The sequence below is a fragment of the Nicotiana attenuata genome, chromosome 2 (assembly GCF_001879085.1).
Source record: "Nicotiana attenuata strain UT chromosome 2, NIATTr2, whole genome shotgun sequence".
Taxonomy (NCBI): Eukaryota; Viridiplantae; Streptophyta; class Magnoliopsida; order Solanales; family Solanaceae; genus Nicotiana; species Nicotiana attenuata.
The window spans coordinates 42,574,509-42,591,367 of record NC_031990.1 but is presented as its reverse complement, the minus strand read 5'-3'; the positions used below and the strand labels follow the sequence as shown (position 1 = coordinate 42,591,367).

The window sequence follows — 16,859 nt, the reverse complement described above, 5'->3', positions numbered from 1 at the left end:
TCTCTCTCTCTCTCTCTCTCTCTCTCTCTCTCTCTCTCTCTCTCTCTGTCACGCCCAGCTTATGCCGCGACCACTCTTCCTCTTCTCTCTAAATTTTCTCAAGCTCATCTCTTGCTCCAATCCTAAATCTTACAGATATGTTTTCTTCTTGTTGTTATTGTTTTTAATAAGTAGATGATAATGAACATCCCATCTCCCCAATTGCCATAATCCCCATATTTTCCCCTAAGTTGCCTTTTAAGAACTGTTTTGTGGTGGGTGGTCCGGTTATTGGCCGAAAATTAGTTGTTGTTGTATTGTATACGGAGTGGTAAACTAGAATTCCCTCTACTTTATTAAAATTTGGGAGGGTTGATGTCTCCCAAGTTCACACCTCAAATTGGGTTGTAAAGCGGTCGATGCAATTATAATTACCCAACTAGGAGTCCGGATCGATTCCACAGGGAGCGTAGATTGGATTAGTGGTATACATTTAGACTAAGCGCATAAGGTGTCTAAGTTGCTCTAATTAATTTTTTTATTTATTTATTTTGTTTTGTTTAGTTATATATTTTATTTAACCCATATCCATAAAACCAACTTATCTACCCATATACACCGACATTTTACACTATCTTGTAAGCTATACCCATCCATAACATAAATTACAACATAAATAAAATACCCCCCATCCCAAAAACACCCGTGATCTCTCTTTCTCTCTCTCTCACACACCCAGCTTCTACCGCGACCACTCTTCCTCTTCTCTCTAAATTTTCTCACGCTCATCTCTTGCTCCCATCCTAAATCCTGCAGAGATGTTTTCTTCTTCTTGTTGTTGTTTTTAATAAGTAGATAATAACGAACATCCCATCTCCCTAATTTCCCTAATCCCCATATTTTCCCCTAAGATGCTTCTTATGAACTGTTTTATGGTAGGTGGTCCGGTTATTGGCCAAAAATTAGTTATGGTTGTACTGTATACGGAGTAGTAACCTAGAATTCCCTCTTCTTTATTAAAATTTGGGAGGGCTGATGTCGCCCAAGTTCACACCTCAAATTAGGGTTGTGAAGCAGTCGATGCAATTATAATTACCCAACTACGAGTCAGGATCGATTCCATAGGGAGCGTAGATGGGATTAGTGGTATATATTTGAACTAAGCGCTTAAGGTGTCTAAGTTGCACTGCCTCAAAAATTGTTTAGATTCTACTTCTAAATTATACTATGGTTTCCAAATATAAAATATGAAACTAGAGAATAATATTTTTGTGATTGTTTTTCAAATATGGAAAAGGTCTTGGGTTGTGACTTCCACCTAGGTGGTTTGGGTTGTGGGCTATAGAGCAAGATTCGTTGGTCGGGGTGTAATATAGAAATCAACACGTACTTATCCACTCAATACCTCTCGGTAATAGAGTAGTTTTGCCCAATTTGGCCTTCTCAAGTCCAAATGGGTAATTCTCAAAACACTTGATAGATGCTCAAGTCAAGTTTTACTATCTTTAGATTCAACCCTTTAATTGGGACTATCAATTTCTTGAGTTCACCCCAATTTCTTGTCAGCCAAGTTTTCCTATACTCAATCTCTCTTCTCAAGTAGAGGCTAAGTAAATAGGCATGAATAATTGTTTGCAACCATTAATTCTATAATAAATCTAGAACTAGGATAAATATTACACACCCAACCATAAACAAGACCTAAATCAAACACCCGTTTGGTACCCACACTAAGGTTTGGTCACAACCCTAGCTACAAATTTAGCTACCTATAGAATAAAATGAAGAACTCATAATTAAACTCATATTACAAGATTAAAAGACAAGAATCTAATATTTAATCACTAAAGTAAGCTAAAGTTACTAAAACCAGTAAAGAAACACAGCTACAAACTTTCAGATGTTCTAACTTAACCTAAATTTGACAAAAAGAACTATTTATACCCAGGTGAAATTATCGAACAGAATTGCCCCTGCGGAGATTCTGTTGCCGCACAATTCTTTGTGCGATCCGCACTTTGAAGCTGGCTTGATAGGATGGACTTATGCGGCCGCACAACTATGGGCTGCGGCCGCACTTCTTCAAATTCTGCAGATCGCACACTTCTGAGTGCGGCTGCACTCTTGAACTTGAGCTTGACATGAGAGACTTCTACGGATCGCACATTTCTGAGTGCGACCGCAAAATAGTGGTGCTGTCCGCAGTTTGCAAAGGAAATCTGTCAGAGGTTTCTTCATGACCTCCGGCCGCACTCAATATTGTGCGGTCCGCATTTTCCTCTTTTTTCTTTGTTTTAGTCCCTGTCCAAAATTACTCCTTCTTGAGTTGATTTTCATCTCTTTGACTCATATTCCAACACTCCTGGAAATAAGCATATTTCATCAGTTTTTGAGAATACCTTTAAGCAATTTTGAGCTAAAACGAAGTATAAGAGGGTAAATAAGTAGTCAAAATCCCTAATTATCAACTCCCCCAAACTTAAGCTTTTGCTTGTCCTCGAGAAAATAAGGTAATTCCCACCTCCACAAGAAAAGTGCTATTTCAGCTAGCCTAAGGTGAATCAAACACACATCAATTGGGACCAACAATTACCTACAACACTTATCAATTGTTAACAAGGCTATGGTTTGACTTTTCAAGTACAATAGTTCAAATGTGACACTAGAGCATCAAGAGTTGACTTTGTTCATCAAGGAAGCTTGCTCTTTCATATAGACCATTGTGGATCCCAAACTCCTCCTCCTCTACTCTCCTTTAGCATATCTTCTTTAAGAATGTAGCACTCATCTCAAGGATTTATGAAAAGTTTTCTCATCTCTATGAAAAGAATTTCACAATTATGGCTTTATCCACCATATGCTTGTCCTTCATGTAAATAACCAATATTATAAATTCACTTAGCTTGAAATCTTGTAGGGATTTTTCAAGTAATGAAGGTTTATTGGACAGGAGTATGGAATGTTGGAATAGAAGTTGATTCATCTTTCCTTAAGCACTCTATTTTTCTCTTTTTGGCTCATGTTTTGCCGACACTTTGAGTCATTATCCTTTTCCTCAGGGGAACTAGAGAGACTTAACATCACTATATCTCAGTCATGACGGTCATTTTCTCCTTCTTTGTTTTCTCCATACTTTGCATCATTGCTTTTCTTTGAATCCCTTCAATTGTTCACTTTATTCACTTTCTTTTTGCAATTTTCTTTTGTTCATTCTTTCATTTTCTTTGCCTTTCCTTTTCTTCGTTTCTTCTCTTTTTGTGCCTTTATACAACTTTCAAGCTCCTCATCTCTCCCCCAAACTTACGATTTAGCCAATTACTACTCCAGAGTGATAAGGACAGCTAGGGTGCCAAGAGAGCGTCACTGCAAAACGGGTAAAGGCTTGTAACTTGGCTATCAAATAAGAAAGGTCTTAGGATCAAATGGGTTGACTATGGATAGCAACATTGGAAGGAAATGGAAAATTTCAAGCAGGTCAAGAAGAGCCTACAATCACTTCTCTTCCCAAGCAAAACCGAGAATTTTGCCTAGAAACACATTCAGGGCAAGTTCTAGACCATTCGCACGGGTACTTGGACTTGCAACAAAAATATAACTTCTCACACAATTGGATTGTTAAAGAGGATAGAGTCGAGGGCCCACAACAACCATATTCAAGATTGAAAATCACAAATGGTTCAACTAAACCACTCGATGATTGCACAAGTCAACACAAAGGTCTAAAGGTCACTAATTAGAGCTATTTCTTGGCGAGAACTTTTTTTAACCATAAGGCCGTAGTTAAATGTGTTGGTACCAAGTGATGAATTCTTGACCCTTTTTATTCCTTAATACTACTATTTTTACCTAAACATAAAAAATGAACTCATTCTCTTAAGAAGGTTGTCACGCCATCCATCGTTGGGAAGATCCAGCTGGTTCAGACAAAATTCACCTTTTGCAAGAACTGTGGCATTAGGAAAACCAAAGGCTTATTGCTCACTTAAACATAAAAAGAAGCTACCAAAACAAAAATAAGCTATTAAAGTAAATAAGAAGTTATACTACTAAGAAAAACAAACTAAAGAAGCTACGAAATAAACTACGAAAAGTTAGACAAATGAATATACAAACCAAGGGGAATAGAATATATACATCAAAAGAGAGGGAGGAATATATTCATAATGAAAGAGAGATAAAGATAAAAGAAAAAGAGTATTATAGTTATTACAAGCCAATGTCATATCAAATCAACCAAAATAGACCGCCCCCTGAATAAGAATAAGCATTGTCCTGAATACTTAACAAAAATTAGAATAAGGAAGGTTAGAGAGTTAAGAGAACTACTTATGTGGTCTCAGTGTGCATGGCATCATCAGTACCTCGGGATCCTCCAACTGGATCTCATCATCCTCCGGTCGGGGAATAACAAGGTTGGTGAACATCTGAAGCACCTCCTCAGCAGTGTGGGCAGCAAGATTTGGCTCCTCAGATTGGCCAGCCGATTCCTCTGACGCCTCAGGTACTGATGGTGTTGCAAGTGTTGCTGGTGCTACTAGTGCTGACTCTATCAATAGATCATGTGGTATATTCCAGCGGATGCTATCTTGGCCACTTCTGTTCTCAATCTATCCGCTGATTTCGTCGAAGCCTAAGACTTACGCATCTTCTTCACTTGTTTCCCCAACTCCTCAATGACTCCCCCATGTCCCACCAGAGTATCCATAATGGTCTGCTGGTTTTCCAAAATCTTCTTTAATGCTTCCTCCACTCACAGAGGTACCTGTGATGTTGCTGGGGCAGAAGACTGTGATGCAATGACATTGGATATGTTAGACAGCTTTGAAGTAGTTGCTGCATCCAGTTGTTGAGACTCGCCAATATCTGGGAGACTCGCAGCACAATGAGTGGATATGTGGATGAGGAAGGCACTGGTACTGATGTAGATGGTTTAGAAGATGGAGGTGGTGGCGTGTCAGGTGTCTCGGTGGAAGGACCGGCTGCTGTGGAAGGCACGACAGCTGTAGAAGGCTCAACTACTAAATTTGTAACCACCACCATTGGCTCATCAGACTGGCCACTGGTGGTAGTTGCTTTACCCTTGAACTTTGGGTTCCCCGGTCCTTGCAAAGAGTACCATGAGAAGGGATTTTTGGCCCTCACCTGTGTATCAAATCTTCTAGGGTCCACCTTGGCATCCTTACGGTATTCAGTGAGGGTGTTTTGATATGGATAGGAGCTTTTAACTTTTCAGACAACCACTGACATATTGGCTAACATGATGGCACCCACATTGATTAGGTACCTGTCCATGATAGATGCCACTAGAACTGCTCGAGGAAGTGGAAGATTGTTCTCATTCCTCCTCGGGTCTATCCGCTGCACACAAAAGTTTGCCACCCATTTGTTTCAAAATTTAGGGTGTTTCGTGCAATGGAAACCACCGTTGTAATCCATGATGGTGGTGGTCATGGAGATGCCAAGTACCCAAAGCAAGCTTCTCCATATACTGGACTGCCTCTACCTCCTCAAATCCCACATATGTTTTTAGAGTGCAATGATCGAATCTAACCTTCAAATTCCTCTCCTTGGTCACTTTGGTACCTATCTTGATGTGTGCCACATAGGAATTGAATTCACGTACCAAGTGCTCATTGGCATCCATGACACTCTGGATTTTATTTATCCAAGTCCTTCACTAAGAATTACCTCTCAAGTGTGAGCGATCTCTGGGACCACCATTCTCTGAACCTTGTAATGGTTGTCAAGCTCACAAGTGTATTTTCCCATATCTCCCTCTTCTTCAACCTCTCTAGGCTGCCTACTCTAGTATCACCTCCTCTACCATCATCAGGAGCATCATCATCATCATAAACGAGGATAGGTGCTGCGGGGGCATGTGAGGAAGAGGGCTCAAAATCTTGGCTATCCTCTTCCGACCCCTCAGAAGAACTAGTAGAGGAGGGGGGTTCATCTCTCAGTTGTAGTCTGCCCGGAAACTGTTTTGGTTGAGATTGGGCATCGGGTTGTGCTTGCACTGAGTTGCCCTTTGAGCCTTCCCTAGATAGGAGATATTCACTGGATTCTAAAGGTTCAAGCACTCTGTTGGCAGTTGCATTCTTGTTTATTGCTTTCTGTACTGAGAGTGGGAGGTTGCCCCTGCCTCGACCTCGGGAGGGTTCACCCCTCCCTTTAGAAATATCACCTCTACCTCGTGATCGAACCATTGTCTGAAATACATGGCACATAAGTCAGTTACAGTTCAAAATAGTGTTAATCGATGCAGCAAAATAGTGTTCAAAAGAGACAGTGCGGACCGCACAAAAGGGAGTGCGGTCGTAGACTGCCATGTGTGGACTGCACAATTTCAAAATACGGTCCCAAATCCCGATGTGAAGACCACAGAATTTTGAGTGCGATCACACAATCCTAGGTTTATACTACTGGTTCTCTGAGCTTTCAAAAGTGCGGTCGCAGACATTTTTTCGCGACTGCATAATTTTCTGCGGACCGCACAATTTTGAGTGCGGTCCGCACTTTTATGGCATTACATTTTCCCTAACTCATGATCTGCGGACCGCATAATTTTATGTGCGGCCGCACAATTTATACACAATTTAGACATGGTATTTGCAGATAAACACGAGCGATGATCTACCTAGTCCCTAATGAACATGTATGATATTACCCACATGATTTTAAGCATAAATGAACAACATTTGACATTTTAGGCTAAAAAATAACTATACTGCTGAAGAACAAAAACTAAGAAAAATTGAAAAACCTAAAAAAAAGGTATTGAACTTTCTAGTGATGAAGGATGCAGGTAGGAATCTACACTGATGATTAATGAATGTGAAGTGTGAACTAATTCTTCGTGCACTGTGCTTGCTTAGGTCTCAAGAACTCAGAGTGTGTAAAGTTGTGAATAGACCACTGAGGTTCTATTTATAAGTTGACCAAGTCGGTCAAAAGTTAAGCCGAGTGCGGCCGCACAATTTTGAGTGTGGTCCAAACTATTTACTTGGACCTTGATGAAGCTCTGTTGTCCTCACAAAAGTGAGTGCGGACGTATAAATTTGTGGAGACCGCACAATTTCAAGTGCGGCCGTAGAATGGCTATGTTTTCTATCAGACAACCATCAGAGAAGTTGCATTTTGGGCCTTCACTTGTGCGGACGCACAACAAATTTTGCAGCCGTAGGTTCCTCTCAGCTGTAGCATACAGAATTGTGCGGTTCACACTTTTTAAACACTTAGCCATTTTTCTAGGCATAGTCCCTACAAAGCACACTCATTCTTACAAACACTTCAAAACTAGTTAGCACAAAACAAAATCTATCTAAAGAAGAAGGAAAAGATAAAGAAAAAGACACATGGGTTGCCTCCCAAGAAGTGCCTGATTTAACGTCGTGGCACCATGCAGATTACCAATCAATTAAAATGAAGAACCACTACCACGTGGCCATCATGAACTTTTCAAAGATAGTGCTTCACCCGGTGCCCATTGACCCTAAACACTTCATCATTCTTATTTTTCAAGTCCAATGCTCCGAATGGTGTCACACCAACAACTTCAAACGGGCCACTCCATTTTAACTTCAACTTTCCCGGAAACATCTGTAATCGGGAATCGAACAATAACATAAGATCACCTTCTGTAAACTCCTTATTCCGAATGTACTTGTCATGGAGGTACTTCATCTTCTCCTTGTATAAGGATGAACTTGTATATGCATGGTACCAGAATTCATCTAGCTCATTCAATTGTGTCACCCTTAAGTTGGCGTCAACATCCCATTCACGCTTCAACTTCTTCAAAGCCCACATGGCCTTATTCTCAAGTTCCACCGAAGATGGCAAGATTTCCCAAACACCAACAGGTATCGAGACATCCCGATCAGTGTTTTTTAAGCCCTCATATAAGCCCATAAAGCCTCATCAAGTTTCCTTGCCCAATTCGTCCGGTTGGGATTCACTGTCTTTGACAAAATACTCTTGATCTCCCGATTGGAGACTTCCACTTGTCCGCTTGCTTGAGGGTGATAGGGGGTCGTGACTTTGTGAGTGACACCATACATGGTGAGTAAGATATCAAAAGCCTTGTTACAAAAATGCAAACCCCCATCACTTATGGTAGCCCTTGGAGTAGCAAATTATGTAAAGATGTTCGTCTTCAAAAATGCCACCACACTCTGCGCTTCATTGTTGGGAAAAGCAACAGCCTCAACCCATTTAGACGCATAATCGACCGCGACTAGAATGTAGGTGTTCCCACAAATGGACCCACGAAATCAATACCCTACACATTAAAAATATCTATCTCCAAGATGGTGGTGAGGGGCATTTCATTTTTCTTGTGATTCCCCCGGACCTTTGGCATTAGTCACAACGCTTGACAAGCTCACTAGCATACTTGTAGATAGTAGGCCAATAGAATCCACAACTCAACACTTTTTCCGCCGTTCTAGCTCCACCATGGTGACCTCCATATGGTGAAGAGTGGCACGCCTAAAGAATTTCCACTTGTTCCTCCTTCGTCACATATCTTCGAATCACACCATCAGTACAAATACGAACGAGGTATGGTTCATCCCAGTAATAGTGAAGGCAATCCCATTTGAGCTTCTTTCTTTGGTTTGAAGAGAACTCATTACAATACCACTCACAAGATAATTTGCTAAATCGGCCAACCATGGCATCTCGGTCACTGAAATGGCTAGAAACTGCTCGTCGGGGAAGAAATGGCTAGAAGCTGTTCGAACTCTTGTAATAAAAGCATACACCGCATTAACCTCACCTTTGAATCCTTCTTGCTCATTAAGTATCGAAGTGCCGCATGATCGGCGTGGACAATTTGCTCCCTAGACGGCTTCACTTCTTCTTGAATCTCCTCCACATTGTCTTCAATATCAATTCTCACCTCATCATTTGCTTGCACTTCATTGCTTGGCATCTCATCTTCTTGTACCAATTGTTCATCATCCATAATTTTCTTTTAACATGAGGTGGTTGCATCCCTACTTTTTCCACTCCTTGTAGTCACGGCCATGGCATGTCCCGTGTTGTTCCCACCCTTCGGGTTCACCACCGTATCACTTGGTAGTGCCCCCTTAGGACGAGAGTTCAAAGCTTGTGAGATTTAGCCTAATTGAACTTCCAAATTGCGAATTGAAGTGTTGTGAGAGGCTAATTGAACGACAGAGTCGGCATTCTTCTCCATCATTTGTTTAAACATTTTCTCAATTCGTCCCATCTCATTGTTGGAAGAGCTCAGACCTTGAGAAGGATAAGGAGGTGGATTGCTCGGTTGTTGAAACATCGTGGGCCTTTGAAAACCTGACCCCTGGTTGTTGTTGTTGTTCCACCCTCCTTGATTGTTGCCTCCCCAATAGCCTTGATTGTTGCTACTCCAATTTCCTTGGTTATTTTGACCATTCTAATTCCCTTGGTTGTTTTGATTGTTCAAATTACCTTGATTGCTTGAATTCCAATTTCCTTGGTTTCCTTGTGGTCGCCATTGATGTTGATCCGGGCCTTGATTGTTGTATCTTTGCCCTTGGAAGTTGTTCACATATTGAACCTCCTCTTTTTGTTCATTATATTGTTCATTTTGATCAAACCCACTATCATCTTGCACATAATTTTCAACCCGGTTTTGCACTTGAGAACCCTTTTTCCTTCTCTTTTTTACCATCATACTAACTCCCTCCATTGCATTTACTTGCTTGGGACCTTGCACTTGTTGAAGTTTAGATTTGGCTAGTTGATTCATTGTGGTGGTCAACTCGCCAATTGCTTGCCCATGATCATGTATTTCTTTATGCAAGTGAATCGCATTTGGATCTCCATGGGGAACGTTTGCTCTACTTTGCGATGCCGATGAAGTATCCGCCATTTCATCAACAATCTCGTAAGCTTTCCCATACGGCGTTGTCATGAAATTTACACCGGCAATTTGGTTGTACACACATTGATTGGTAGTATTGACCCCCCTATAGAAAGTTTGTTGAATCATAGCTCCGTCATGTCATTGTTCGGACACTCTTTCATTATAGTACCTTTCCCATATCTCATGCAAAGGATCATTGGGTTCTTGTTTAAAGCTAGAATCTCATCCCTAAGCGTTGCCATATGCCCAAGAGAAAAGAACTTGGAAATGAACTTCTCGGCCAATTAATCCCATGTATGGAAAGAGTGATTTGGAAACATATCTAACCAATCCAAATCCTTCCCCCGTACAGAGAAAGGGAATAGCCTCAATCTTAAAGCATCCTCAGTGACGTTTGTCTGTTTACTCTCCCAGCAAGTGTCAACAAACCCTTTCAAGTGCTTATACGCATTTTAGTTCGGAGCCCCGCTGAAGAATCCCCGGTGTTCCAACAACTTAAGCATAACATTCATAATTTGAAAGTTGCACGCCCTAATGCGGCCGGGACTATGGAACTTGCGTATCCTTCATTTGGCAACACCCGATGTGCCGCCGCTCTTGGAGGAGGTGGAGTGGAATGGGAACGATGTCTTGAGGTGGCCGGCCTCGTCTATTTGCTTATGGTTCAAGAGGAAACTCATCAACTTGGCCATCATCCCCGTCATCCCCCAATGGCAAGTTTCCACGAGGATCATTGTTTTTGAGAGCCATTGTATCACCTAAAAAATTTTCATAAAAAGATTAGTAACTCGGAAGAAAAGGAAGGCAAATCACACACAAAATCAAATATATAGCTAAATCGGTTTTTGGCTCCCCGGCAACTGCGCCAAAAATTGATGTCGCCCAAGTTCACAGCTCAAATTGGGGTTGTGAAGTAGTCGATGCAATTATAATTACCCAACTAGGAGACGGGATAGATTCCAAAGGGAGCGTAGATGGGATTAGCGGTATATATTTGGACAAGCACATAAGGTGTCTAAGTTGCACTTCCACAAACTTTATTTTGATTCCACTTCAAAATTATGCTACGGTTTGCAAATATAAAATATAAAATATGAAACTAGAGAATAATATTTTGCTTGTTGTTTTTCAAATATGGAAAACGTCTAGGGCTGCGACTTCCACCTAGGTGGTTGCCTAACGGGTTGTGGGCTTTAGAGTGGGTTTCGTTGGTCAGGGCGTAATATAGCAATCAACACGCAATTACCCACTCAATACCTCTCGGCAGTAGAGTGCTTTTGCCCAATTTAGCTTTCTCAAGTCCAAATGGGTAATTCACAAAGCAGTTGATAGATGCCCACGTCGGGTTTTACTATCTCTAGATTCAACCCTTTAATTGGGACTATCAATTTCTTGTTAGCCAAGCTTTCCTAGACTCAATCTCTCTTTCTCAAGTAGAGACTAAGTCAAATAGGTTTGAATCAATATTTGCAACCATTAATATTACAATTAAAGCAAGAACTAGGCTAAATATTACACGGCCAATCATAAACAAGCCCTAAATCAAACACCCATTAGGCACCCACACTAGGGTTGGGTCACAACCCTAGCTAGAAATTTAGCTACTCATACATAAAAATGAAGAAATTTAAGAAGAAATCATAATTAAACTCATATTGCAAGATTAAAAGACAAAAATATAGTGTTTAATGAGTAAAGTAAGCTAAAGTTACTAAAACCAGTAAAGAAAAATAGCTACACACTTTCAGATGTTCCAACATATCCTAAATTTGACAAAAAGAACTATTTATACGCAGTTGAAATTATTGGACAAAATTGCCCATGCGGATGCTCTACGGCAGCACAATTCTGTGTGCGGTCCACTCTTTGAAGATGGCTTGACTGGATGGACTTCTGCTGCCGCACAATTATGGGTTGCGGCCGCACTTCTTCAGATTCCACGGACCGCACATTTCTGAGTGCGGCCGCACTCTTGAACTTGAGCTTAACAAGAGAGACTTCTGCGGACCGCACATTTTTGAGTGCGGGCGAACTTTTGAATTTAAAAAAAGAGAAAAAGAAAATTTGCAAGAAAGGAGAAAAATGATAATCAAAGTTTGTAGAAAAATACACACCTCCTAATCTTACTAATTTGTGCTAGTGGGAGTATAGAGGTGCTTAATGAAAATAAAGGTTGTGTTGTATATGGTTTGTGGCAAGTGAATTGGTTGAGAAGAATATGTTTTCGAATTGTGAGTGGTGTGTATTAAAGTACTTAGGAGGTTAGTCACTATTCCTAAATGTATCAGACTCGTCCCTTAGCCAACATTACAACCTTAATGTCCTAATCGATCCTAGATTTGGCTAGCTTAGATTAGAAGAGATGTACACTACGGGTAAGCTTATGGTACGACCACGTGATTCATATAAGTACTTTTGAGAGTGAGAGAATTTTTTTCAATTGTATGATGTCGTTAATTTATATTCAAAAGAATAATAGAATGTGTGGAGTATTCTATATTCACTCTTTCGTTTATTGGTGAGGGCACATGATCTCATAAATGATTGATAATGTTGCAAACATCTCTTGTTGGGTAAGTGCGCGAGTTGAGAGTTCTTAGTGGTCACGAGTCGGCTTTTGAGGTTGGGTGGTTACGGATAGGTTGTTTTAATTGATTGAATTGAAATGTTATATTTTGGCATGTTTAAACGGGAAGAATGTGAATATTGTATGTTCATGCTTGATTGTCGGCATCGATCATAGTCAAGGGTATAATGTATGGTTAAAAAATGAAGTGCTCCTCTATAGTTGAGATTTGTATGTAGTTGGGATAGAGTTATAAGTCCCATTGCTCGGACGAGCAAGAGTCTAAGTGTAGGGTGTTGATACTTATCTTAATGTATATATATTTATATGTATATCGTCTCATGCTTTACACGTGTTTCGTGGATTTTGGATGTAAAATGTGGTGATATATATTATTTCGGTGTGTTTTTATGTGTAGATATCATCCGGAAGCAATTGGGGGCGAAAGGTGCGAGATTTGAGCCAAAACGGAGGAAAACATGAAGAGTTGAATTCTCAACGCCACAGGCAGCACTCCACACCACCTCTGACGCCAGTGGAAGAAACTTCAACAAGCTAGTGCCAGGGTCAGCCTGGGACGCTGGGCTGGACGCTGGTGACGGGAAAGTTATCCAAGTTTGCCCGGGACAAGGTTATTTCGGTCCTAGACCCACCCAACGCGTATAAAAGCAAGACTAAGCTTATATTTGGAGAGGAGACACCACTTTGAAGAGAAAATACACACGGGAAACATTCGGGAGCAACGATATCTCAAATTTCTTCATCTTTTCTTAGTATTTTCAATTATCCAACACTTATGAAATTGTTTGATATTATCATGAGTGGCTAAAACCCATCTGGGGTTGTGATTTAGCCATGAACATTGTTGTTTAAAGTTGACTTAACCTTCATTATAATTCACCAACATATGATTGTTTCTTCAATTTTGTGATTAATTGCTTAGTTGTTTGGCCAACAATTAGGTTTTATTTACTATTTATGCTATGCTTGGGAAAGTCATGCTTAAATTAGAGAAGAATTGAAGAGAGCATGATATTAACTCTGAGGAGGGCGGATTTGCAGTTAGGATAGGAATATACATTGTCACAGTGCTTAATTAAATATTGTAATATTAATGTGTTCTTAATAGATTGATTTTATAGGAATATAGGCGTTAACCTATTTTTAATATGCGAGTAGTACTTCGGGAGAAGGCTACAAAAGCAATTATTAGATTAATTAGCAACCATGAGTAAATTGTATGAAAGGGAGAGTTAACTAAAACACAAAAGAATTAGTGAATTAATCACAACCCTGGAATATTGGTCTCTACTGAATACACAACAATCATTTTGCTGCTTGATAATTTAATTACTACTTAGAATTATAGTTTAGTATAATTAAACTTTTGAACTCGAATTGGCTCGACTGAATTACAATCTTTGTGAATTTAGTGGATAGTTAATACAAGTCTCTATGGGTTCGACACTCGACTTATTATTTTATTACTTGTACGACCACATATACTTACGTATAAGTTTGGAGCAACAAAGACTCACGTGCACTGATCCTTCCCTTTGCAGACGATAGCTAAGAAAATACTATATCACAAAGGCAAATTCCATAAAACAAAGATATATAATATTACATGCACAACCCTCATATAATAAAATTTCAGTTTATTATGCTATCAACCAGCCAGTACATGAGGCGTACAAGTAATTATAAGGAAAAATAATGAAACCAACAGAGGAAGTACTCAACGACTTATCTTTATTATACTTAACACACTAGGCAACTAATTATGTGAAAACCAAATTGTATCAGTTAGAGAGTTACGGTCTGAATAATTAATCATATGGTGGATCAATTAAGTATAAGTTGTTTTTTCTTACAACATTAGCACCAAATTTCTCAGTCATATCTAATTCCTCTGAATTCATACCATTAGGAAGTTTCCAATCAAAATGGTACAGTAATCTAGCTAGAGTAAGCTCAAGGGCTGCTGTACCAAATGACAGTCCCGGACAAGCTCTCATGCCGAATCCAAATCCCAAGAGCTCAAAAGGAATTAATCTTTCGATATCATTATTGAACCTCTCGGGCTCAAATTTCTCTGGATCATGCCAATATTGAGGGTCCCTTCCCATTGCCCACATATTCACAAGGGCTATAGTTTTTTTAGGTATGATATACCCATTAACCTCGCACTGCTCTATTGATTCCCTAGGTAAAGACAATGGACCAGGAGGATGAAGCCTTAGAGTTTCCTTAACTACAAATTTAAGGTACTTCAGATTTTGAATATCACGTTCAATTATTTTTCTTCCTTTCAAGATATCTCTGACTTCAGCCTGCACTTTTTTTATGACAGTCGGATTCTTTATTATTTCAGACATGGCCCATTCCAATGCAGTTGCTGATGTCATAATTCCGGCAGCGAACATATCCTATAGGTGCCCAATCGATAAGCAATTTTAGGGTTCATTTGTAGCCAAATATAATAAAAAAATAATAATACTTCTTAAGAAGAAGAAGAAGAAAAGGTGTAGGGGAAGAGATTGACATGAAGATCTAGGTAGTACTTACCAAGACTATAGCTTTGATGTTATCTCTTGTTTTATGGATCCTAAAATTGTGGCTCTCCTTGTCTTTAAGCCTTAAAGAAGGTGCAAAAGATCTTCTTTATCAATGGGTTCACGAACAATTTCTTCGAGAAGGAGATCACATTCTTGATGCATTTTAACTAGCTTTTGCTTGGATGCTGTTTGGCCAGAAATAAGAATTTCGATCAAAGCTTAATTTTAGAAGAACTTCGGTTACTGATAATCAAATAACGAAATAATTATGTAATAAAAAAATTGAATCGAGATAAATCAAAGTAAATCAGTATATTCTCATTATAATCCGTTTCCCCGTACAAATATTATTCCTCTTTTTATAGCTATTTCTAAGTACAACGTTTCTTTTCTCTCATAATAGAGTCATTATGAGCAATTAATGACATTAATGTGACGTTATAATTGGCAATCGTAACTGTTTTGTGAAGATTCTATAACGTTTCCCATCATTGATGCTCATTAATTACAGATAATACGTATCTGTACTTTTTTGTTAGCTAGGTTCATTCCTTCGATATCTCTTCAAATTATCAAGAGACCCGAGAAACCGTTCTTTCTTGTTTTCTTGTATCTTTGCCCGTACCTAATAAAGCTCGCAGCTCTTTGAATACTCTTTACTAGTTGTCACTCTTTTATTGATCCACATGTCTTGACATGTCAGAATATAATTAATTTCACATGTTAACTCGATTTTCCCAATACAGATAGTCCCCCCCACTTATCATTTATTCAGCAATTAAATATCTGTGAAGTGGATCTCATTAAAGCGGGAATTTTTGCCGCCATTCCACATATCATTATATCTTCTACAGAACTGATGCTTCGCATGTCACTTCCATTTAATGCATGGCGTCTTTTGATTGGTTCTGCAACCCTTCAGCGTCTTTTGGGGCTTTTTTATGGCTACATCAATCACGAAGTGACAGTTTTCATTATGACGTTACCATCATTACCTTTTTGTTTGACGGTTGCTTCTGAGTATAAATATATCTTTTCTCTTCTTTCATAGAAAAGTTTTCCATCTTTGACTATTCAATCTTCTTTTCTTCTTCGTACAGCTATGTCTTCTTCAAACCCTGATCCTCAAAAAATTCTTATCATAGATGAACTTCCTCTTGCTCCTACTAGGAGTAGGAGAGGAGGTAGGTTACGTAGTTTAGGGTCAGTTTCCATTCGAGGTTCTTCTTCTTTACCTAGCTCCACTCCTCCTTTATCTTCTAGAACTAGGGCTTCTCTTTCTCATAGGTCTTCTGCCAGACGTAGGGATTCCAATGAACCAGTTCGTGAACCTAAAGTAGACGAAATTATCCCTTCTGAACTTTCTTTTTATATGGATAGAGAATCAATTAGATACCAGGTTTCGTCTATGTCCTCTCATGATCGTGCTAATGTTTACCCTTCACAGATTACTGAAGGTTTGATCTCTGTTGTCCTTAGAGATTGTAATTGGAGGTTTGATTTCCTGATTCTGATCCCTAATGCAAATCAAAGGATCACTTCCTTCAAGGCTGGCTTTTCTTTTGTGTATACATACCCCTTTACATTGGACTTTAGACCCCCTATTGACCCAGTTATTATTAAATTTTGTCACTTTTTCAATGTGTGTTTAGGACAAATTGGCCCTATTGTATGGCGGGCTGCTGCATATTTAAGATACTTGGCTAATTTGGCTCAATTGCCTTTCACCTTTTTTCATCTAATCCACCTCTACTCCCCTAAGTTGTTCCGTCATGGGATCTTTACTTTGGTGGCAAGGAGTAAGAGGGTTTTAGTCAGCCCTGAGGATGATAAAGATCATGGTTGGTACGCCCGATTTGTTGATGCTCCTACGATAGGGTTAGTG

At 39.5% G+C, this 16,859-nt stretch overlaps 1 pseudogene; it reads right to left on the bottom strand.

Annotated features, from left to right (window-relative positions):
* On the bottom strand, window positions 14,173-15,523 carry LOC109218848 (annotated as a pseudogene).